The sequence below is a fragment of the Rattus norvegicus genome, chromosome 1 (assembly GCF_021556685.1).
Source record: "Rattus norvegicus strain SHRSP/BbbUtx chromosome 1, alternate assembly SHRSP_T2T, whole genome shotgun sequence".
In the NCBI taxonomy this organism is placed as follows: Eukaryota; Metazoa; Chordata; class Mammalia; order Rodentia; family Muridae; genus Rattus; species Rattus norvegicus.
Genome location: NC_141534.1, coordinates 64,989,021 through 65,012,982, shown reverse-complemented (window position 1 = coordinate 65,012,982; position 23,962 = coordinate 64,989,021). Strand labels below are relative to the sequence as shown.

Here is a 23,962-nt window from a genome sequence, read left to right as displayed (position 1 = left end):
AGGAGGTGTGGAGTGGAGCCCTCTGCGACTTGGTTGTATCTTGTGAGCTGTGTGTGGTTGTATTGGATTTTACTGTACTGTGTATATGTGTATGTATCAGTGTGTGTAAGAGAGTGTGTGCTGACAGATTTGCCTGTGTGTGAGTGTGTGTACACTTTCGCTTGTGTGTTTGTCAGTATATGTAGGAGTGTGTGAGTTTACAGGTTTGTTTGTGTGTATGTTTGTATGTGTGTACCACTTCTTTTGTGTGTGTGTGTGTCCCTGTGTGTGTGTGTGTGTGTGTGTGTGTGTGTGTCTGTGATGTGCATTTTTCCAGGTTTACTTGTGTGTAAGTATGTGTGTGCCTGTTCCTACGTGAGTGTGTTTTGTATGAATCTGGGTGTTTGTCTGTGTGTGTGCCTGTGTGTGTGTGTGTGTGTGTGTGTGTGTTTGTGTGTGCACGCACGTGCCCATCCCCTTTTGCCCCTTGTATCTATATTACCTGCACCTCAGTGCAAAAGAGTGTAGAGGCTAGAAGTCACCCTGGCTCCTGTTCCTGAGGCAGGTCCTCAACCTCATTTTCAAGACAGGCTCTCTCACTGGCCTGCAGCTGCCCAAGTACCTGTCTTGGCTCTCCAGTGGCTCCCAGGAATTTGATATGCCAACCCCATAATATCAGATTAAAGGCCTACGTAGACTGCTGGCTGCTTATTTATGGATTGATTTTTTTCTATGTGTTTAAGAGATAGAATTAGGCCATATATTCTCAAGACCACTGGCTATTTCCTTATTGTGGTTTTGTTTTATTTATTTATTTATTTATTTATTTATTTATTTATTTATTTATTTATTATGGATTGCTGGATTCATTTTGGTGGTGGTTTTTATGTTCTCACATGCTATATTACTGCTTTGATTATTTACGGTTCTGCAGTCGGATGATTAACTCTATCTCCATTTTCAATGCCCTGCGGTTTCATCCTTTTACATTATTCCTGTTTCTCCATTTATTGAGTACAAGCAATCATTGGCTTAGACTTGATACAAATTTGCCCTTTGTGACACTTTGACTCTTCGGCCTTTGTTTAAGGTTTACTATTCACTGATATTTAACTGCCTCATTCCTTGTGGTTGGTTAATTTTAATTTTCAGTATTTTGCTCTGGAGAGTTGTGGATTTTTGTGGATCACTAGGTCCTGAAATTCAATGGAGTTTTCCCTTAAGTGTTGGCTTTTTACATTTGTTTGTTTTGTCTTATACTAATTCTTTCTCCTCTCGTTTCTTTCATCTGACCTTTTTCTTCAAACTACATCCATTCACAGTATTGATCAGCTTTGGCCGCCCAATCCTATTGTAGTATAACGATTTTTATTTTCATCATTACATTTAGTATTTGTGTGCTCTTGGCTTTCTCTTTTGGGGATGGTTATTTGGGTGGCTTTTACTTATGATTCTTCATATTTCCCCCTGTTCATAATTTTACTCTATTTTTCTAGTCTAGTCTTTTCTTTGTTATTATTTTTTTCTTTTTGTTTCATTTGTTTCTTTTAGGTTCCACATGTGTAATTTTAGTTCCTGAATTGCTCCATCTTTTTCATTATTTGATTCCATTTGTTTGTTATTTTTAGGTAGCATTAGTACTGATAAAATGCCTACAGAGACTGAGGAAGAGTTACCACCTTCTAGTCCCGATCCCAGTATCTCTCAGGAGGGAACCTTTCATTCCCAATATAAAGTACTGAAGACTATTGGAAAAGGAAGCCATGCCAAGGTCCTCCTGGCCCACCGCCGGCTCACAGGAACCCCAGTGGCGGTCAAAGTTCTCCGAAAGAACAAGCAGTGGTTCCGGCCAGCCATGACAGAAGCAAACATAATGAGAAAGATCAACCACCCCAACATTGTTTCTCTCTTACAAGTCATTGAAAACAAAACTAGAATATACCTCATAATGGAGCTGGTGGAAGGCCAACAACTCTACCAGTACATCAGAGAGTCAGGGCACATAGAGGAGGATGAGGCCCGGCAAATATTTGAACAGATATTATCAGCAGTGAGCTACTGCCATGGAAAGGGGATTGTTCACCGAGACCTGAAAGTGGACAATATAATGATTGATAAAAACAAAAAGGTCAAAGTCATCGACTTTGGGCTTAGCACCGAAACACAACCTGGACAAATGCTAAACCAGCACTGCGGTGCGTATTCTTTTGGTTTCCCGGAACGCTTCCTTGGACTTCTGTATGACGGGATAAAGAATGATATGTGGACAATAGGAGTGGTCTTGTATTATATGGTAGTGGGAAAGCTCCCATTTGATTCTGTGATCATCCAAGAATTACAAAAACAAGTTGTTGCAGGGGGGTATCCTGCCCCCTGTGGGGTTTCAGAAGAACTGGAGAACCTCCTTAGTCAATTACTAACAGTAAATCCAATGTATAGACCAACAGCCAGCGAGGTGATGAAACACGCCTGGTTCAAAGAACACGGGAAGAGGTTCACAGTTCGCTGTGAAGAACTGCTTCCCCTCAGGCCAGACCCTGAAATTTTGGGTGCGATGAAATGCATGGGATTTCAAGCCTCTGTAATAAAATACTCCCTAATAAAAAGAAAATATAATGAGGAAATGGCAACTTATTGCTTCCTACAACAGCAGGCTCTCCCGGGGTATGGCTGCACAGCCCAGGCACAGCAAGTGAGTCCCATTGCAGCCCCATTTCCTAGCCTTGATCCTGCTGCTGCTTTTAGATTACAAAGAAAGAGGAGTGGAAGCCTGCCAGTCCTTGACACCTTGCAGGTGTCATTCTTCCAAGGTCACGTATCTCATTATGGCCAGAAGGTTCATACAAAAGGAGGAAGAAGGTCCACTGTGGCTGGTCGTCTCAGGCCACTACCGATGACACCTACACAGGACCACTATCACAAATGTGCCATGAGTGTCCCATACATTCAAACAACAAGCATCTTCAGTGAGAAGAGTAGCAACAAGGAAATAAAAGAAGATAATCTACTCTCCCACAGAGCCCCATTAGAGGATAAGCCCATCTCCAGCAGGGTCCGGCACAGAGGTTTTAAGGGGTGGACCAGGAATATAGCAAATGCCCTGATAAAGCTTTGTTGCTGCTTGCCAAGGAGAAAGAAACCTCGCCTGGGGCAGAACAGAATCTCACCCCAGAAATGAGCCACAGGGAGAGTCCAGATAACAAGCAGCAGGCACAGCCCAGGTACCTTCGTGCTTTGTCCTTTCTAGTTTGTTCTATGCTGGTCCTTCCTCTGTCTCTGGTTTCCATTTTCCCCACAATTCTTACCTTGTATCTTCTCTAAGTTCTTTTATGAGGTTTCCCCAGCACCAAGCCTTCTCCCTCTTCTTGATTTCTCCTCTTCCCAGCAGGGACTCAATATGAATTCCCCACTCTACAGAGTTTTCTTGTTGACCCATCCCTTCAGATGGACTCCAGCTCCCCCTTAGGCCAATAGCTCCCACAGGGTGAGGACTAGAGATTCATGGGCTCATGGACTCATCCATGGGCTACTGGTTCTAGCACATGTGGTCATCAATCACAAGTGCTGCAGAACAGAGTCTTATGTTTTCAAATGTAACATCCCACTCCTTTAAGCCTTAAAATTAATAACAAGGTTTGTCACTGAATAAGTATCAACAACCTAGTTTGTTGGTTATTGTTGATGCTCAGAATCCTGCATGCATGCATATTGTTTTGCATACTGATTTTTTCATTCCTAAGACCTAGCAATTGATATATATATATATATATATATATATATATATATATATATGTAACATTTCTAAATGATTTCTTTCAAAAATCTTAACTGAGAAGTAGAAGAGAAGATTTGATAAAATAATAAGGCAATCAAAGCTCCAAATGGTAATCTAAGTATTCTACCGCATAAGATTTTTGCTTAGAATAAATTGACTTTTTTTCTCTCACAGTGCCATCTTGAAATTCTGTCATGTCCTGAGTATAAACAGGAGGTGATTTCAGACACATGGCCAAGGAAAAGACACCAGCAGAAGCTACAGCACCAACAGGAGAAACAGCAATAGCACCAGCAGCATTAGCAGCAGAAGGAGGAGGAGGAGGAGAAAGATGAGGAAGAGGAGGATTCCCCAACACCAATCTCCTCCCTCCTCTTGATTTCTCCTCTTCCCAGCAGGGACCCAATATGAATGATGAGTTCCCCACTCTACAGAGTTGTCTTGTTGACCCATCCCTTCAGATGGACTCCATCTCCCCCTTAGGCCAATATCTCCACAGGGTGAGAACTAGAGGGTCATGGGATCATGGACTCTTCCATGGGCTACTAATCCATAGATAAACGGGCCTGTAATACCAGACACTCAAGACACACAGTAGGTAGGGGGATCAGAACTTCAAGGCTAGCCTGGTCCACATCATGAGTTTAAGATCAGCTTGGACAACTTAGTGACACCCTTTTTCTAGAGGTGAGGAGGGCTAAGGCTACTAACTCAGTGGTAGAGTACTCGTGGGGAAACAGACTGCTGTCCATTGATACCTCTCCTTCCTTGCTCGGAAATACACAATGGTATTAGAAGCATCATAGGTTCCTGGCCTAGCATCCACTATTCTATTTGCTACATCATTAAGGGTGCAGTTTTTGGTATTTTGGTCAGGGATCAAATCTATGAAATAAAACTTAAGCAATACTCTCATTGCTGTCATAGTGGGAGGTGGATGATAAATGCTTGCCCACCTGCATCAGTACAAAGCTGGTTCCTTGGACTCCCTGCAAACACATCACTGCTAACTGTGTGCCTTGTATAGGCTTTTCCAGCACTGTCATAGCTTGAAAACCTTCCCTGCTATGGACCCTTGAGTGGGCATCCTGCCTTTCTCAGTCTCAGAATGGAGCAAAGATCCCCTGCTCACCTCTAGGCTCACAGGTCAGGGACCTCTTCCATCCCATAGTGAACAAGACTGGCACAGCTGCACACACCTTGGAAAAAGAATGTATTGGCAACCCTTAACAAAAAAGATGGTTCTTACTTTCGATTATGGCATTCTATAAAATACGGGTATTTCCTGGTATAATTACACATGTCATTGATTGTGTGTGTGCGTATGTTTTTTGAGGTTGGAGGGGGATAATTCATTTCTCTAAGCCCCTTCCTCAATGCTGGGTGATAAACATTGACTCTCATATAGATTTTAATAATTATACATTTATTTATATATTTTTAAGATTCGTTTATTTTTCCAACTTTTGTAGCTCTTTCTGTGTGTGTGTGTGTGTGTATGTGTGTGTGTGTGTATGTGTGTGTGTGTGTTTAATGAGATATAATACTCAGGGTCAGTAATACTACCCTTGAGCTACCTTATAACTTTTTATGTTTTAAACAGCTTTATTATGATATCTTTGATATATAAAGCTGATATGTGCTAGAGGTGAGCATCTTGATGTTCTTAAAGACATGTTCTTCCTCAGATACAGAACGCGAGCTGGCTAAAATCCTTGCTACTCCTGCAGATTAACCTTGTCATGCACTGAAGCAATGGGACACATACTAAGCACACTCCCTGAGATGCCTCCTAAGTTGGTAGCACTGGCTCCATCCCAGGCACAGCTGGAGTGGGCAGCTGTAAGGTTGAGGACCTGCACTCAGGACACTGGGCTCCAGGAGCACCTCACCTGCTGGTCATTCTTTGTACCTCTGAATGTCACTCCTGGGTTCTCACTGCCTGGCACTTAACCATAGACACCACTGTAGAACTGTCTAAGGCCAGAAGGGCAAAAACATTGTTGTTATAAATTTCTACTATGGAAACATCAAATGTTGTGCTTCTTGAACAGTTTTATGAAATGAACCTGGGAGAAACGCAAGAAATATGGCCTGAAGTCTCTTCTGGAACTGCCACTCCAGCATAAGCGTCCACAGGCAGTCAGTCTCCTCTGCACTACCGTCCCCCTTGTTTTGCAACTCATGGATCTCCTTGCTTAGCATATCCACAAGGTGCATTTGCTGTTGCTTCTCCAGCTTCTTCCTGACATCTTATTTTTATGGGTCTGGAGACAGACTCCCCAGAGGACAGCACCTCTTTTCTGATAGTTATGAACTGCAGATCCCTGTGCTCAATAGTGGGGGGCTGCTGCAGGGACTACAACACCAGAATGACTGTTTCTTGGGGCCTCTGCAGTGTGGAAGGTTTTCCTGGTTTGGTCGGTGTGGTCAAAGATGAGAAGGAAGCAAGTTCAGGGAATGAGAGTGCATCTGTCGCCCTTTCCTCTCCTGCTCCCTGTGCTTCCTCTCTGCTTCCCTGTCCAGACAGGCCTTCTATATCTCAGACCACCACTGCTGCTCCTCACTCTTTTTTCCCAGCCACCTGTGCAGACTGGGATGCTGCCTTGTTTGCAGAAGGAGGGGGGAGTGGCAAATCCACTGAAATGCCACTAATATCTGGTGTAGTGGACCTGTGGTAGAGGAGGTGGTGGAGGGAGGTCTGTTCATATGGGCTGGGAGACAGTCACAGGGGTGGGCAGCACCTCTGCTGGGGTTTCCCAATGGCCAGGATCACTCTTGGTCAGAGTGGAAGCAGGGGCAACTGACTTGGAGGAAGGGTTCAGGTGCTCCTGGCTGCATGTGCTAGATTCCACTGAGGACCTATGGATCCACATATCACTGTCACATTAGAGACCCTTGCCAGCCTCTACTCAGTGGAGCTCAAGTAGGTAAAACTTCCTGAAGCTCTTCCTTGGAAGGGGTAAGAGGCTGAGCAAAGAAAAGAGGAAGCTATACTACTTCAGGGACTCACCAGAGATATTAGCAAAATTTCATGCATGTTTCTTCCTCACAGAGGAGGTAACAAAAACTGGGGAATGGTTATATAACCAGACCTGACACTGCTTTATGGCTCACTCGCCAAGTAGCCAGCTGTTCCTGTGTCTACAAAGGAATAAAAAGATTTTTCTATACACTGATGCATGCTGTTTGTGGCATTGTCACTCCTGAAATTTAGCTCCTAACTTCAGGTCTAGGTAGAGGGGTCTGTTCTTGTGAAATGTAAAGAAGTATACAATCAGATGCTTAAAACTGCATAAAAGTCGTACTTTTTCCTCAGGTATCTGTTTTACAATCTTTTAAAAAGCATTCATGGGCGTTGACACCCCGAAACAAGCTTTGCCATTTCAGGAAAAGTGTGATGGAGGGAAGATTTGTATGGTGGGTTACTGGGAAGACAGGATTGTAAAGGAAATAAATAAATGGTTTTCTAAAAAGCATGTATTTTAAATGCCCTGCTAAAAACTATAATTTTGACACTATGCTTTCAATAAAAAACATTTCACATTTTATTTACTCATTTAAACTAATTCTCATTTTCCCAGATTCATTAATTTAGTATTAATTTACTTGAGTAGCGTAATAAAAATAAAACTGAAAAAATAAAAAGTAAAAATAAAAGCTGAGTCAGGTTCAGAAGAGGATTCACAATACTGCACCTAACAGACTGTGAATATATCTAGTAAACCGTACCATCAGATCTGATCTGTATCATGATCCAGAAGTATTTCTCAGCATCATGCACTCAGTCTCAACTAACTTCTTCCTTGAAAAGCTGAGCAAGAGCTGTGGTAGGAGCTACTACATGGGACTTTTAGGGTCTCACTTTATAAAAATAATTTATGTGTATGAGTGTTTGCCCAGCATGTGTGCACATGAATGCTTGACTGGTGTCCAAAGAACTTAAAAGAAGGTTTCAAATCCCCTGAAATTAGAGTTTTAGGCAGTTGTGAGCTAACACTGGTGTTGTAAAATACTGAACCATCTTTCCAGCCCCAGATTTTGATAACTTTTAGGAGGAGCCATATCTCAATACAGGATTACTATATGTTGGCTAACCTGGCTTGAGTCACTAGCTCTTACCTCTCTGCACCATGGAGGACAATGGCTGGGTAAGACAGGTGGACAGGCAGTGAGAGAGGATGCCTTGATTTGCAACTTCCAGTGTAACCATGGAACTGGTTGTAGTCATGAGTTCTGCTGCCCTAGGAAGAAAATATAAAGAAACAGTGCTCACTGTCATAGAGGAGTCTATGTTCAGAATACTTGTGCTTAGGTTCCTCAGCCTGGTTGCTGTTTGGGGAAATAAACCAGACTTTCAGAAGATTATGTCCTGTCCACATCACTTATGAGAATTAATTATAAAACAGGTAAATATATTCTATTCTAGAACATAAACATTAAGATATTTAAAGATTTTACAAGCTCTAAGTATATGTGTACATATTTATATAATTATTTAATGAAATGTTCTATACTAATATACATTCTTATGAGTGAACCCAAAATGAGATTCATGTGCTCTAAGAACTAGGGTTATAGTGAAGGTGAGTAAACACAAAGAGCTTTTACATCACTTCTTTTCGAATTCAAATTTCAAAATTAAATGCAAACTATCACTTCAGTACACTAAAACTAACCAATTAGTTGACACGTTTAAGTGACCAATTAGTCATACCTTTCCTGAGAAAGTCCAACCAGAGTAAATTCATCCACAATGAGGAGTTGGTCATGGGCACCTAGTTGTCCAACCTGAGCCACCAGAAGGGTGTAGGGAGAAAAGAAAAAAGGCAGCGTCACTGGTTGCTGCCGCTGCGGAGAGCTCATAGGCAGCACCCCACGAGCAAACTTGAGCCTCGGGACCACAGGTAAGACCAACTTTTCTGCTGCAAGAGATCTGCCTGGTGAACTCAGGACACAGAGAGGCAAAAATCCTCTAGGACCAGGCACTTCCGGGGTTTACCGAGAGTCCCAAACCCGCGGATCCTGAAACGCAACAGCTCTCTGCTCTCGAACCCTGTGGGAGAGAGACCTCACCACCTGGTCAGGTGGGCACTCCTGAGGCTGCAGAGCAGAGGAGACCACCAACACTGCCCACCCCAGCCCACATCCCTGGCCCAAGAGGAAACTGTATAAGGCCTCTGGGTTCCTGCAGAGGAGGGCCCAGGAGCAGCAGGACCGCTGCGTCTGAGACACCGCCAGAACCTTAAGGGACAGACCAGATAAACAGTTCTCTGCACCCAAATCCCGTGGGAGGGAGAGCTAAACCTTCAGAGAGGCAGACACGCCTGGGAAACCAGAAGAGACTGCACTCTGCACACATCTCTGACGCCAGAGGAAAACACCAAACACCATCTGTAACCCTGGTGCACGGAAGCTCCCGGAAAGGGCGGTGCAGATCTTCCTGGTTGCTGCCACCGTGGAGAGCTCATAGGCAGCACCACACGAGCAAACTTGAGCCTCGGGACCACAGGTAAGACCAACTTTTCTGCTGCAAGAGACCTGCCTGGTGAACTCAGGACACAGAGAGGCAAAAATTCCTCTAGGACTGGGCGCTTGCGGGGTTTACCGGGAGTCCCAAACCCGCGGATCCCGGCCCGCAGCAGCTCTCTGCTCCCAAACCCCGTGGGAGAGAGACCTCACTGCCTGGTCAGGTGGGCACTCCTGAGGCTGCAGAGCAGAAGAGACCACCAACACTGCTCACCCTTGCCCACATCCCTGGCCCAATAGGAAACTGTTTAAGGCCTCTGGGTTCCCGCAGAGGAGGGCCCAGGTGCAGCAGGACCGCTGCGTCTGAGACACCACCAGAACCTGAAGGGACAGACGGGATAAACAGTTCTCTGCACCCAAATCCCGTGGGAGGGAGAGCTAAACCTTCAGAGAGGCAGACATTCCTGGGAAACCAGAAGAGACTGCACTCTGCACATATCTCTGACGCCAGAGGAAAACACCAAACTCCATCTGGAACCCTGGTGCACGGAAGCTCCCGGAAAGGGCAGCGCAGATCTTCCTGGTTGCTGCCGCCGCAGAGAGCTCATAAGCAACACCCCACGAGCAAACTTGAGCCCCAGGACCACAGGTAAGACCAACTTTTCTGCTGCAAGGTACCTGCCTGGTGAACTCCAGACACAGGCCCACAGGAACAGCTGAAGACCTATAGATAGGAAAAACTACACGCCCGAAGGCAGAACACTCTGTCCCCATAACTGGCTGAAAGAAAACAGGAAAACAGGTCTACAGCACTCCTGACACACAGGCTTATAGGACAGTCTAGCCACTGTCAGAAATAGCAGAACAAAGTAACACTAGAGATAATCTGATGGCGAGAGGCAAGTGCAGGAACCCAAGCAACAGAAACCAAGACTACATGGCACCATCTGAGCCCAATTCTCCCATCAAAACAAACATGGAATATCCAAACACACCAGAAAAGCAAGATCTAGTTTCAAAATCATATTTGATCATGATGCTGGAGGACTTCAAGAAAGACGTGAAGAACTCCCTTAGAGAAACACAGGAAAACATTAATAAACAAGTAGAAGCCTACAGAGAGGAATCGCAAAAATCCCTGAAAGAATTCCAGGAAAACATAAATAAACAAGTAGAAACCCATAGAGAGGAGTCACAAAAATCCCTGAAAGAATTCCAGGAAAACACAATCAATCAGTTGAAGGAATTAAAAATGGAAATAGACGCAATCAAGAAACAACACATGGAAACAACCCTTGATATAGAAAACCAAAAGAAGAGACAAGGAGCTGTAGATACGAGCTTCACCAACAGAATACAAGAGATGGAAGAGAGAATCTCAGGACCAGAAGATTCCATAGAAATCATTGACTCAACTGTCAAAGATAATGTAAAGCGGAAAAAGCTACTGGTCCAAAACATTGGTCCAGGACTCAATGAGAAGATCAAACCTAAGGACAATAGGTATAGAAGAGAGTGAAGACTCCCAGCACAAAGGACCAGTAAATAAGTAAATATCTTCAACAAAATCATAGAAGAAAACTTCTCTAACCTAAACAAAGAGATACCCATAGGCATACAAGAAGCCTACAGAACTCCAAATGGATTGGACCAGAAAAGAAACACCTCCCGTCACATAATAGTCAAAACACCAAACGCACAAAATAAAGAAAGAATATTAAAAGCAGTAAGGGAAAAAGGTCAAGTAACATATAAAGGCAGACCTATCAGAATCACACCAGACTTTTCACCAGAAACTATGAAAGCCAGAAGATCCTGGACAGATGTCATACAGACCCTAAGAGAACACAAATGTCAGCCCAGGTTACTGTATCCTGCAAAACTCCCACTTAACATAGATGGAGAAACCAAGATATTCCAGGACAAAAACAAATTTACACAATATCTTTCTACAAATCCAGCACTACAAAGGATAAGAAATGGTAAAGCCCAACGTAAGGAGGCAAGCTATACCCTAGAAGAAGCAAGAAACTAATCGTCTTGGCAACAAAACAAAGAGAAGAATAGCACAAAAACATAACCTCATATCCAAATATAAATATAACAGGAAGCGATAATCACTATTCATTAATATCTCTCAACATCAGTGGCCTCAACTCCCCAATAAAAAGGCATAGATTAACAAACTGGATACGCAACAAGGACCTTGCATTCTGCTGCCTACAGGAAACACACCTCAGAGACAAAGACAGACACTACCTCAGAGTGAAAGGCTGGAAAACAACTTTCAAAGCAAATGGTCGGAAGAAGCAAGCTGGCGTAGCCATTCTAATATCACATACGATCAATTTTCAACTAAAAGTCATCAAAAAAGATAAGGAAGTACACTTCATATTCATCAAAGGAAAAATCCACCAAGATGAACTCTCAATCCTAAATATCTGGGCCCCAAATACAAGGGCACCTACATACGTAAAAGAAACCTTACTAAAGCTCAAAACACACATTGCACCTCACACAATAATAGGAGATTTCAACACCCCCACTCTCATCAATGGACAGATCATGGAAACAGAAATTAAACAGAGACGTAGACAGACTAAGAGAAGTCATGAGCCAAATGGACTTAACAGATATTTATAGAACATTCTATCCTAAAGCAAAAGGATATACCTTCTTCTCAGCTCCTCATGGCACTTCCTCCAAAACTGACCATATAATTGGTCAAAAAACGGGCCTCAACAGGTACAGAAAGATAGAAATAATACCATGCGTGCTATCGGACCACCACGGCCTAAAACTGGTCTTCAATAACAATAAGGGAAGAATGCCCACATATACGTGGAAATTGAACAATGCTCTACTCAATGATAACCTGGTCAAGGAAGAAATAAAGAAAGAAATTAAAGACTTTTTAGAATTTAATGAAAATGAAGGTACAACATACCCAAACTTATGGGACACAATGAAAGCTGTGGTATAGAGGAAACTCGTAGCGCTGAGTGCCTGCAGAAAGAAACAGGAAAGAGCATATGTCAGCAGCTTGACAGCACACCTAAAAGCTCTAGAACAAAAAGAAGCAAAACACCCAGGAGGAGTAGAAGGCAGGAAATAATCAAGCTCAGAGCTGAAATCAACCAAATAGAAACAAAAAGGACCATAGAAAGAATCAACAGAACCAAAAGTTGGTTCTTTGTGAAAATCAGCAAGATAGATAAACCCTTAGCCAGACTAACGAGAGGACACAGAGAGTGTGTCCAAATTAACAAAATCAGAAATGAAAAGGGAGACATAACTACAGATTCAGAGGAAATTCTAAAAATCATCAGATCTTATTATAAAAGCCTATATTCAACAAAACTTGAAAATCTGCAGGAAATGGACAATTTCCTAGACAGATACAAGGTACCCAAGTTAAATCAGGAACAGATAAACCAGTTAAACTACCCCATAACGCCTAAGGAAATAGAAGCAGTCATTAAAGGTCTCCCAACCAAAAAGAGCCCAGGTCCAGATGGGTTTAGTGCAGAATTCTATCAGACCTTCATAGAAGACCTCATACCAATATTATCCAAACTATTCCACAAAATTGAAACAGATGGATCACTACCGAATTCCTTCTATGAATCCACAATTACTCTTATACCTAAACCACACAAAGTCCCAACAAAGAAAGAGAACTTCAGACCAATTTCCCTTATGAATATCGACGCAAAAATACTCAATAAAATTCTGGCAAACCGAATCCAAGAGCACATTAAAACAATCATCCACCATGATCAAGTAGGCTTCATCCCAGGCATGCAGGGATGGTTTAATATACGGAAAACCATCAACGTGATCCATTATATAAACAAACTGAAAGAACAAAACCACATGATCATTTCATTAGATGCTGAGAAAGCATTTGACAAAATTCAACACCCCTTCATGATAAAAGTCCTGGAAAGAGTAGGAATTCAAGTCCCCTACCTAAACATAGTAAAAGCCATATACAGCAAACCAGTTGCTAACATTAAACTAAATGGAGAGAAACTTGAAGCAATCCCACTAAAATCAGGGACTAGACAAGGCTGCCCACTCTCTCCCTATTTATTCAATATAGTTCTTGAAGTTCTAGCCAGAGCAATCAGACAACAAAAGGAGGTCAAGGGGAAACAGGTCGGAAAAGAAGAAGTCAAAATATCACTATTTGCAGATGATATGATAGTATATTTAAGTGATCCCAAAAGTTCCACCAGAGAACTACTAAAGCTGATAAACAAATTTAAGCAAAGTGGCTGGGTATAAAATTAACTCAAATAAATCAGTAGCCTTCCTCTACACAAAAGAGAAACAAGCTGAGAAAGAAATTAGGGAAACACCACCCTTCTTAATAGACCCAAATACCAAAGTACCTCGGTGTGACTTTAACCAAGCAAGTAAAAGATTTGTACAATAAGAACTTCAAGACTCTGAAGAAAGAAATTGAAGAAGACCACAGAAGATGGAAAGATCTCCCATGCTCACGGATTGGCAGGATTAATATAGTAAAAATTGCCATTTTACCAAAAGCGATCTACAGATTCAATGCAATCCCCATCAAAATACCAATACAATTCTTCAAAGAGTTAGACAGAACAATTTTCAAATTCATCTGGAATAACAAAAAACGCAGGATACCTAAAACTATCCTCAACAATAAAAGGACTTCAGGGGGAATCACTATCCCTGAACTCAAGCAGTATTACAGAGCAATAGTGATAAAAACTGCATGGTATTGGTACAGAGACAGACAGATACACCAATGGAACAGATTTGAAGACCCAGAAAAAAACCCACACACCTATGGGCACTTGATTTTTGACAAGGGAGCCAAAACCGTCAAATGGAAAAAAGATAGCATTTCCAGCAAATGGTGCTGGTTCAACTGGAGGTCAACATGTAGAAGAATGCAGATCGATCCATGCTTATCACCCTGTACAAAGCTTAAGTCCAAGTGGATCAAGGACCTCCATATCAAACCAGATACACTCAAACTAATAGAAGAAAAACTAGGGAAGCATCTGGAACACATGGGCACTGGAAAAAATTTCCTGAACAAAACACCAATGGCTTATGTTCTAAGATCAAGAATCGACAAATGGGATCTCATAAAACTGCAAAGCTTCTGTAAGGCAAAGGACACTGTGGTTAGGACAAAACGGCAACCAACAGATTGGGAAAAGATCTTTACCAATCCTACAACAGATAGAGGCCTTATATCCAAAATATACAAAGAACTCAAGAAATTAGACCGCAGGGAGACAAATAACCCTATTAAAAATGGGGTTCAGAGCTAAACAAAGAATTCACAGTTGAGGAATGCCGAATGGCTGAGAAACACCTAAAAAATGTTCAACATTTTAGTCATAAGGGAAACGCAAATCAAAACAACCCCGAGATTTCACCTCACACCAGTGAGAATGGCTAAGATCAAAATCTCAGGTGACAGCAGATGCTGGCGAGGATGTGGAGAAAGAGGAACACTCCTCCATTGTTGGTGGGATTGCAGACTGGTAAAACCATTCTGGAAATCAGTCTGGAGGATCCTCAGAAAATTGGACATTGAACTGCCTGAGGATCCAGCTATACCTCTCTTGGGCATATACCCCAAAAATGCCCCAACATATAAAAAAGACACGTGCTCCACTATGTTCATCGCAGCCTTTATTTATAATAGCCAGAAGCTGGAAAGAACCCAGATGCCCTTCAACAGAGGAATGGATACAGAAAATGTGGTACATCTACACAATGGAATATTACTCAGCTATCAAAAACAACGACTTTATGAAATTCGTAGGCAAATGGGTGGAACTGGAAAATATCATCCTGAGTGAGGTAACCCAATCACAGAAAAACACACATGGTATGCACTCACTGATAAGTGGCTATTAGCCCAAATGCTTGAATTACCCTAGATGCCTAGAACAAATGAAACTCAAGACAGATGATCAAAATGTGAATGCTTCACTCCTTCTTTAAAGGGGAACAAGAATACACTTGACAGGGAATAGAGAGACAAAGATTAAAACAGACACAGAAGGAACACCCATTCAGAGCCTGCCCCACATGTGGCCCATACATATACAGCCATCCAATTAGACAAGATGGATGAAGCAAAGAAGTGCAGACTGACAGGAGCCGGATGTAGATCGCTCCTGAGAGACACAGCCAGAATACAGCAAACACAGAGGCGAATGCCAGCAGCAAACCACTGAACTGAGTATAGGACCCCCGTTGAAGGAATCAGAGAAAGAATTGGAATAGCTTTAAGTGGCTCTAGACCCCATATGAACAACAATGCCAAGCAACTAGAGCTTCCAGGGACTAAGCCACTACCTAAATACTATACATGGACTGACCCTGGACTCTGACCTCATAGGTAGCAATGAATATCCTAGTAAGAGCACCAGTGGAAGGGGAAGCCCTGGGTCCTGCTAAGACTGAACCCCCAGTGAACTAGATTGTTGGGGGGAGGGTGGCAATGTGGGGAGGATGGGGAGGGGAACACCAATAAAGAAGGGGAGGAGGGAGGGGGATGTTTGCCCGGAAACCGGGAAAGGGAATAACACTCGAAATGTAAATAAGAAATACTCAAGTTAATAAAAAAAAAGCAGTGGGGAAAAAAGGCAGCATCAATGCACAGCAGCATTCCTCACACCACACAGTCAGTGCACAGCAGCATCCCTCACACCACACAGTCAGTACACAGCAGCATTCCTCACACCACACAGTCAGTGCACAGCAGCATTCCTCACACCACACAGTCAGTGCACAGCAGCATTCCTCACACCACACAGTCAGTGCACAGCAGCATTCCTCACACCACACAGTCAGTGCACAGCAGCATTCCTCACACCACACAGTCAGTGCACAGCAGCATTCCTCACACCATATTCAATGAACTGCAGTTTTCTTCACACCACACAGCATCCACAGCCATGAGCATCTGCACACTTTTTCACAAAGCTCGAGTGCAGAATGCCCTTCACTGATTCCTTTAAAACAAATACTGGCCACATCTGCAACACTGCCTTGGACAACGACTTAACATACATTTCCAGTTTATACCGGCCAGCACCCTATGCAAAAACAAGGTCAGAACAGAACAATGAAATCACACAGCAGGAAATGAGCAAAATCCTACCCACATATACCCTGGAATCTTGACTAGTTAGGAAAATTTCTATTTTATGGTTCCAAACTTCTAAGAAAAATACTCCTGTAAAATGGACAATTGGGTCAGAAAATGCCTATGGACTTGGAATACTCAAAATGATTATTTATAAAGTCTAAAACAGCTACAAATCTAAAGGAATGAGAAACATAACAAGTGACCAGCCCTTACCCACATCAGGACAGAAAACCAGCTTGGTACTAAATAATCCAGCATCTGCCTTCTCTATCTTCCATTTAAACATAATTTATAAATTTTAAAACAAGAAATTAACTTCTTGGAGGAAGCAGTTAACAGCATTTTGTAAGGAACTATTATCCAGAAAGTACTCTACTGGAATTCATACCCTGGAACTGAACAGTCAAATGCACTTACAATAGCATTCTATGGAAAGCTAATGAAATGTTTGAGAAAAATCTTAGGTATGGTATATAATTTCAGGATCATCAATATTCTGCTTAGAGATCATAATATAACAACAAAAGAGTTTTGGATCACATAGGGAAATATTATACAATGCAGTCATGTGCATGAAGCCTTACCCGGACATTACTGGAATTAGCACAACATTATGTGTATACTTTTGTACTAACAATAAAAATAACTTACCATAATAACTGTGAGATAGTATATCATATAATAATGTATCATAAAAAGTGACTTCAAGAAATGAAGAAAAATTTCTAAAGAAGGAATCAAGAAGATGTTATTTTATATGCACACCATCTGTATTTCCACCCAGTAGTTAACATTTTAGTTTACCTTTTTCATTGGTGAGACTGGTCCATTTTCTCCCCTGCAGTAGGGAGTAGGGACAAGGCAGCAGTCATCAAGTATGCAGTGTGTTACTGTTTCATAGGCATACAACCTGTGTTTTATTTACATATATATATATGTATGTATGTAATAAAATTATGAATAAAATAATAAATTACATTGTACATTAGTATATAAATAGAAATTATATATTATAAAAGAGAATTGTCTTATATAGGGTTCTTTAGAGTCACAGAACTTATGGGTAATCTCTGTACAGAGAGACAATTTGTTGATGACTTGCAGTCTGTAGTCCAACTCCCCAACCATGATCAGCAGCAGGTATGAATGGGAGTCCAAGGATCTAGCAGTGGCTCAGTCCCACAAGGCAGGCAGACAGGCAGGTGAAAAAGAGAGACTCTTCCTTCTTCCAATGTCCTCATGTAAATCCCCAGCAGAAGGTGTGTCCCAGGTTAAAGGTGCATACAACCACAGCTGGATCTGGGACTTGCTTTGTCCCAGGTGACCTTGAACTCAGAGACCTCCTTGCCTTAAGCTCCTGAGATTCCTAGCCACTTTGCCTCATGATCTCCATGCCAAGATGCAGTTCAGAAACTTGTATCTCCCAGCCTCAACATCAGGATCAAAGGTGAGCTTTACAATTCTGGGTTGTAGTTCATTCCACTTATAGTCAAGTTCACAACCAGGAATAGCCACTACGAGTATATACGATGTGTCATTATACATGCACAATATATATACATACATATATATATATATATACATATAAATTTGAAAACACCACAACATTTTATTAGTATATGTTAACCGAGTAAAGTGACAGATGTGGCATTTGTCTGCACATCATGCATGGGTGGGAGAAGAAATTATAAGCCCTTGCATCAAATGAGGAGCTGCAGTTAACAGCAGCTGATAGAAATTCATTCTTCCTTGGGGGAAGGCCATTGGTACGACTCCCAGTGAACAGCTGTACACACAGTATGCAAGCCTGACCAGGTCTAACAGGGCTTAATGAGATACAAAAAAATGTGTTTATGTGTATTTCTGTACACACACACACACACACACACACACACACACACACACACACACACACACACAGAGGGGTGGTTTAGTGGTGCTGACTTTTAACCCAGGATCTGATTCAGGCGGACCTCTGTGAGTTCTAGACTAATCTGATTTACACAGCCAGTCCCAGACTAACCAGGGCTATAGAGTCAAAAGGGGGATTCTGAGAGGAATCTTTTAGAATTTGGAGGAGAGAAGTTAGGGTTGATAAGACCATATTTTACTGTATAGATGTATGGAAATTTAAATAAGTGAGAAAATACATGAAGTAACTGAGAGGAAAAAAGTACACTCAATAATGGCAACTTTTTGAACTGACTTTTGTCCAGTTACTTGGCAAAGCAGAAATAAATATGCCTTTAACTGATTTCATCTATGGCAATGCCACTTTCCTTGAGTCAAAACACTTAACATAGATGATTGGAAATGACCTTGAAATCACAGTTACCCTCAGCATCCATGGGCTACATTGAAAATTTATAGTTCTGATTAAGAAGCTGGAAGATATTTCATAACTTTGAATTATCCACTGCGGATTATTTTATAGATCTATAGAATTCCACAACTCAGCTGTTAATTCATTCAATTCTCCCAGTAAACATCCATGGTACAGTAATGATGCCCTAATCTCTTTGAACAGGTGCTCTGGTGCAGAGTTTGCCTGAGATAGCCCAACAGCTGCATCCTCTCTTGTCTCCTTCTAGAGAGCTTCATGACTCTGCTGAACAGATTATAAAGTTGGTTATTTGTTTGGATTTTACTTGGGATTTTTGTTTTTAGCCTTTTCCCTGATATCTTTCCATGATATATATTCTATTTTTCTAACTTTGATTTTAGTTCATTTCAAGCACATTATGCTACATGCAATATTAAAATAACCCAGCACTAAGTCTGGCTAAACACAGGCATCAGAGTTTCACGCAGCCTGCATGGCTACTTCTATGCACTTGTTACTCTGCATCCTAAGGCTCGATTGCTAAGCCGATTGTGAACCAGTTTAACATAAAATACCTTGACTACTCAAGATGAAATTGCTCTTTGTTTGAGCATGTGAAAAGATAGTCTTTTTATGAGCCAAATTTAATAATAACCAATCCTAAGTCTTTGCTCATGCCTTGTGAAGGATGGCATAAGGAATCTTTACCTTTCTTTTTTGGTTCTCTAGAATTTTCTAGTTCTTCAGGGTGGCTCCCTCTGCCCTTTCTGATCCAGAGAACTCTGGAAGGAGTCCAGGGCCTAATTACTTTTCCTATAAGCAGAAACATAAGGTCTTTCTCCCAAACTAGCATGTCCTTTAGCCAGTAACCAGAAAGATTTTTAGCTTGACATCTTTCCCAGAAAAATAGTAAAATAACCAGAAAATTCAAAATCACACACATTTTGAAAATTAACTTCTCAACAAAGTAACTAAACCAAACAAGCACAGTAGAAACCTTTCTTTCCGGCCTTTTCTAATCTGCCAGGCCAGGATATTGAACCCACTTTTGAGAGAACAGGAGCATCCTGTGAGACACTGAGACTTTCCTAGAGGATTTTATCCTCATCCAATCTCTGTTGTCTGCTTTGCAGGTTGTAGTTTTTCTGTTAGCTCAGCTTCTCCCTGCACAGCAGGAGCTCCCAGATAATCAGGGCCCATTTTCCCTGAGTTAGCTCTGAACCTCAGGAGGAATTCCCCAGGTGACTGAGGCCAAAATTGTGTCCTCTTCTATCCAATTAAACCAAATTAGCAACAACTAAACCAAACTTTATTAAAAGCAGGCACCCTTTACTTTCCCTCTCTGCCTGGAGCCATTCATTATACTGATTCTTTTTACAGGAGGAGAACTCAGAGCCTGATTTGGGTCTGTCTATCCCTGTGTTTAGATTCCCATGTGCTGGAGTCCCTTGACTCATCTCTGCTCATTCAGGAATCTAATTCTCTCATCCCTAGGACAAGAATCCTAACTCCCTAGTGGATTGATGACTACCACACTCGACGTCATCTATTGCATGTAGTTTTAAATTAAACCCATGCTAATTCATTCTATGCTCTGGTATCAGTGGTTAGGTTCACCCTACATGGGTAGTTCTATGCAGCCATCTTGTCTTGGTTCCTGCTGTTAGTTTGCTACTTTAACCAAACAAATTTTAACTGAAGTGCCTGGAGTGCTGTTGCATTTCTCATCCCACCCACACCCTCTGGCTGGCCTGCAGAAGGCTGGGTAAAGTTCCTCTCACAGGACTTGCCTTAGTCATTTGAAATGAAAATACCAGAGGTTTATACTAACCAGATTTACATGGGTAAATCTCCAAACCAAAAACGCCCATGCAAGGAACAGAAAACTCAATAATATAACGACAAAATGTGCGATTAGATTGGACAAATACACCTCTACACCACTCTATTGCCCATTATGAAATCTCTAGCTACTTGTGGCTCCTCCAGGCCACAGGGGTCTGCTCCATTTTCAACCTCTTCCTCCTCCATCTACTTCTTGCCCACATTCTCCATCTCTATTTTTCTTTCTCTCCCTTTTCCAATGCATTCTGCTCTACCTTTTCCTTCCATTGTCCAATCAGAGGAAGTAACCTTTATTTGGCTAATTACTATTTCACCTGACATCATCTGAATATGTGATCTATTGCACTACAGGTCCACCCTGTTGGGAAAGCAAAAATACAAAGAGCAATCCACAAGACATTTTGCTCATTTTGAGTTAACACATATAGTAATTTCACTACATCTTTTTCATCATTTTTATTCTATTCTTATTAAGTTATTTATAGGGAATATTTGTAGTTTTTAACTACAATGCTTACACATAGTAAGGAGGAGTTACAACACCCTAGACCTGAGCAGAATCTCTGAGGAGGTATACTTCCACTGTCAATACAAAGACTTAAGGACCATGGGACACAGGAGCAACGCCAAGGTCCCAATACCACACCATCAGCTCCCTGGCAGCCCCATGACCATCAAACTGCTTCTAAAGAAGCAATGGTGCCAGCCACTCATGACCAAGGCAGAGACAATGATGATGGTCGACCACCTGAACAGCATCTTATTTCCCCATTAAGAGCTCATTGAAGGACAACAGTTTTATGAAAACACCAGAAAATGGGGGTAAGGTAGAGGAGGATAAAGTCAGGCAAATATTTAGGCAAATTAGAGCAACTGTGAGCTAATGCCATGAGCATGGTATAGTACACAGGGAACTCAAACCATATAAGATTATGTTGGACATAAATGGATAAGTTAAAATCGTAGACTTTCTTTCGCATTAGAACACAAGTTGAACCAGGGCAATGCTGAACTGGCACTGTGGTGCTTTGTCTTTTGGAACTCCTCAACTCTTGCCCAGCAAACTTTATGATAGTCCACAAAATGACATTTGGACCTTAGTTTTACATGGTACTTATTAAGTTAAGATCTTTACTCTGTATTCATACTAGATTTGAAAAGACTTGTTGTGGCAATTGTATTCTGCCACCTGTTGGGTGTTAGAAGAGATGGATAACCTGCTTAGCCTCTTAATGATACTCAACATGAAATATAGGATGACAGTCACTGATGTGATGATGTACCGCTGGTTAAAGGAAGACCGGAAGGCTTTCTCAAATCCCTATGAGGACTGAGCTCCATCACACAGGACCCTGTAATTGTGGACGACATGGAACACATTGAGTCCAGAGCCTAAGATATTACAATGTATAATCAACCCATGGGATCATGTTGCTTACTGTCCTGGCAAGTTCTCCAGGTGCAAGGCTGAACAACAGAGGCTCACACATTGAGTTCAGTTATTCCCTACCCTTGATGATAATGATTCATTCCCTTTGGGCTCAAGGAAAAGTGGAAGCTACCCCACCCTAAGCACACTGGTCTCATCATCCTCCAATGGCTTTCTGTTTCCCTGCGGCCATAAACTGGTCCATGATTAGGCATAAGAGCCCCTGGTGCTGCCCTTCTCTCTTCAGGCCACTCCAGATGACACCCACACTGGAGAAACATGCATCCATGCCTCCAGTGTCGCCTGAATACACTAAATAATCAGCCTCACTGAGAAGAACAATGGCAATAAGAACACAGAAGCCAATCTACTCTCCTGGTATGCCTCAGTAGGGAGAAAGTCTGTCCTCAGCTAGTGCCAGCCCAGAGGTTATAGGGACAGACCAAGCAAAAGTGGTGTTCCTGACACAATGAGGTCCATTGTCAATGGAGGTCCTGGGACAGTGGATGTGCTTCAACAGTTGAGTTCCTCAGAATATAGAGTAGAAGCTATGGAGGTCCCAGGACAGGGGAAGTGCCATATCAATGGTGCTTCGACAACTGTGGAGGTGCTGCAACAGTCGAGTTCCTTCAAATTGGAAGACTTGTGACAGTGGAGTGGCTGAGTTTTTGGAGGTACTGCAAGAGTGGAGGTACTGTGACAGTTGAGGTGCTTCATCAGTTGAGGTCCTGTAACAGTGGAGTTCCTAAGACATTTCAGGTCCTTTGACAGTGGAGTAGCAGCTGGGACAGTGGATATGCTGCTACAGTGGAGGTCTTGAAAAACTTCAATTGATGCACGAGTCAGGATCTTTGACCTAGGAGGTGATGGGACAGTACAGGTGTAGGAGAGCCAGTAGAGGTGTGGCGACAATAGAAATGCTATAATAGTGAAAGCCTTGCAGCACTAGAGGTCCTGTGATAGTGGAAGTGCTTCGACAGTAGACGTACTGTGACAGAGGAGGTCCTGCCAATTCTAGTTTCAGAGGAAATAGATGTCCTGAAAAGTGGAGGTCGTTCAATAGTGGGCTTCATGTGACAGTTGAGGTGTTACCACAGTGAAAGTCCAACATCAGTGGGTGGACACGCTGTGCCAGTTGAGGTAATGGAACTTGGATTTCCTGAGTTATTGGAGGTCCTGTGACTGTGGGGTCCTGGGAGAGTAGAGGTGCTGAGACACTGCTCTGTGACATTGGATGACCTTGTGACAGTTTAGGTGCAGTGACAATGAAAGTCCAGTAACAGTACACATACTGTGACAGTAGATGTCCTGAAAATTGAGGGTCCTGAAAATGCAGCCGCTGTTAGTGAGAAGGTCCTATGACACTGGAGGTCCAGTGATAGTGGAGGTACTGGGACAGAAGCCACACTGGAACAGTGGATGTCCTGCTACAGTGCACATCAAAGTGCTTGTAACGATGATGATTTTTGACCACTCTAACTTCATTTCACTACGCAAGTAATTGAGTCTGAGACAAGATAATACCTTGTCATGGTGCTACTTGAATGCCACTAGTTTTACAGTTAAGTCTGAAGGTCTAGGCTGTGACAGAGGAGGTCCTTTGACAGTGATGGCCCTGCAAAATTGGACATCCTACAACACTGGAGCTCCTGCAACAGTGGAGTTCTTGAGACTCTAGATTTACATTGACATCGCAGGTCCTGCAGCAGTGGAATTTCTCTGCTAGCTGAGGTCCTGCAACATACTAGTTGCTGAGAGAATCAATTTTCTGCAACAGTGAAGGTCCTACAATAGTTCAGGTCCTGAAAAGTTGAGACTCTGTGAGAGTAGAAGTACAGGGAAAGTGTATGTCCTGTGCCAGGAGAGGCCCTGCAATTTGGAGGCCCTGAGAATGTGGAGTTGATTTGACAACAGAGTTTCTACCACACTGGTGTTCCTGTGACAGTGTCCAACAAAGTCCTTGTATTAGAGAAGAAATAATGCCAG

At 42.3% G+C, this 23,962-nt stretch overlaps 1 pseudogene across 1 annotated transcript; it reads left to right on the top strand.

Annotated features, from left to right (window-relative positions):
- Positions 1-5,187, top strand: LOC148007155 (sperm motility kinase Y pseudogene; annotated as a pseudogene). Its single transcript, XR_015646223.1, has 2 exons — positions 1-3,200; positions 3,929-5,187. The product of XR_015646223.1 is annotated as a sperm motility kinase Y pseudogene (transcript).
- Positions 5,188-23,962: the final 18,775 nt, after the last annotated feature.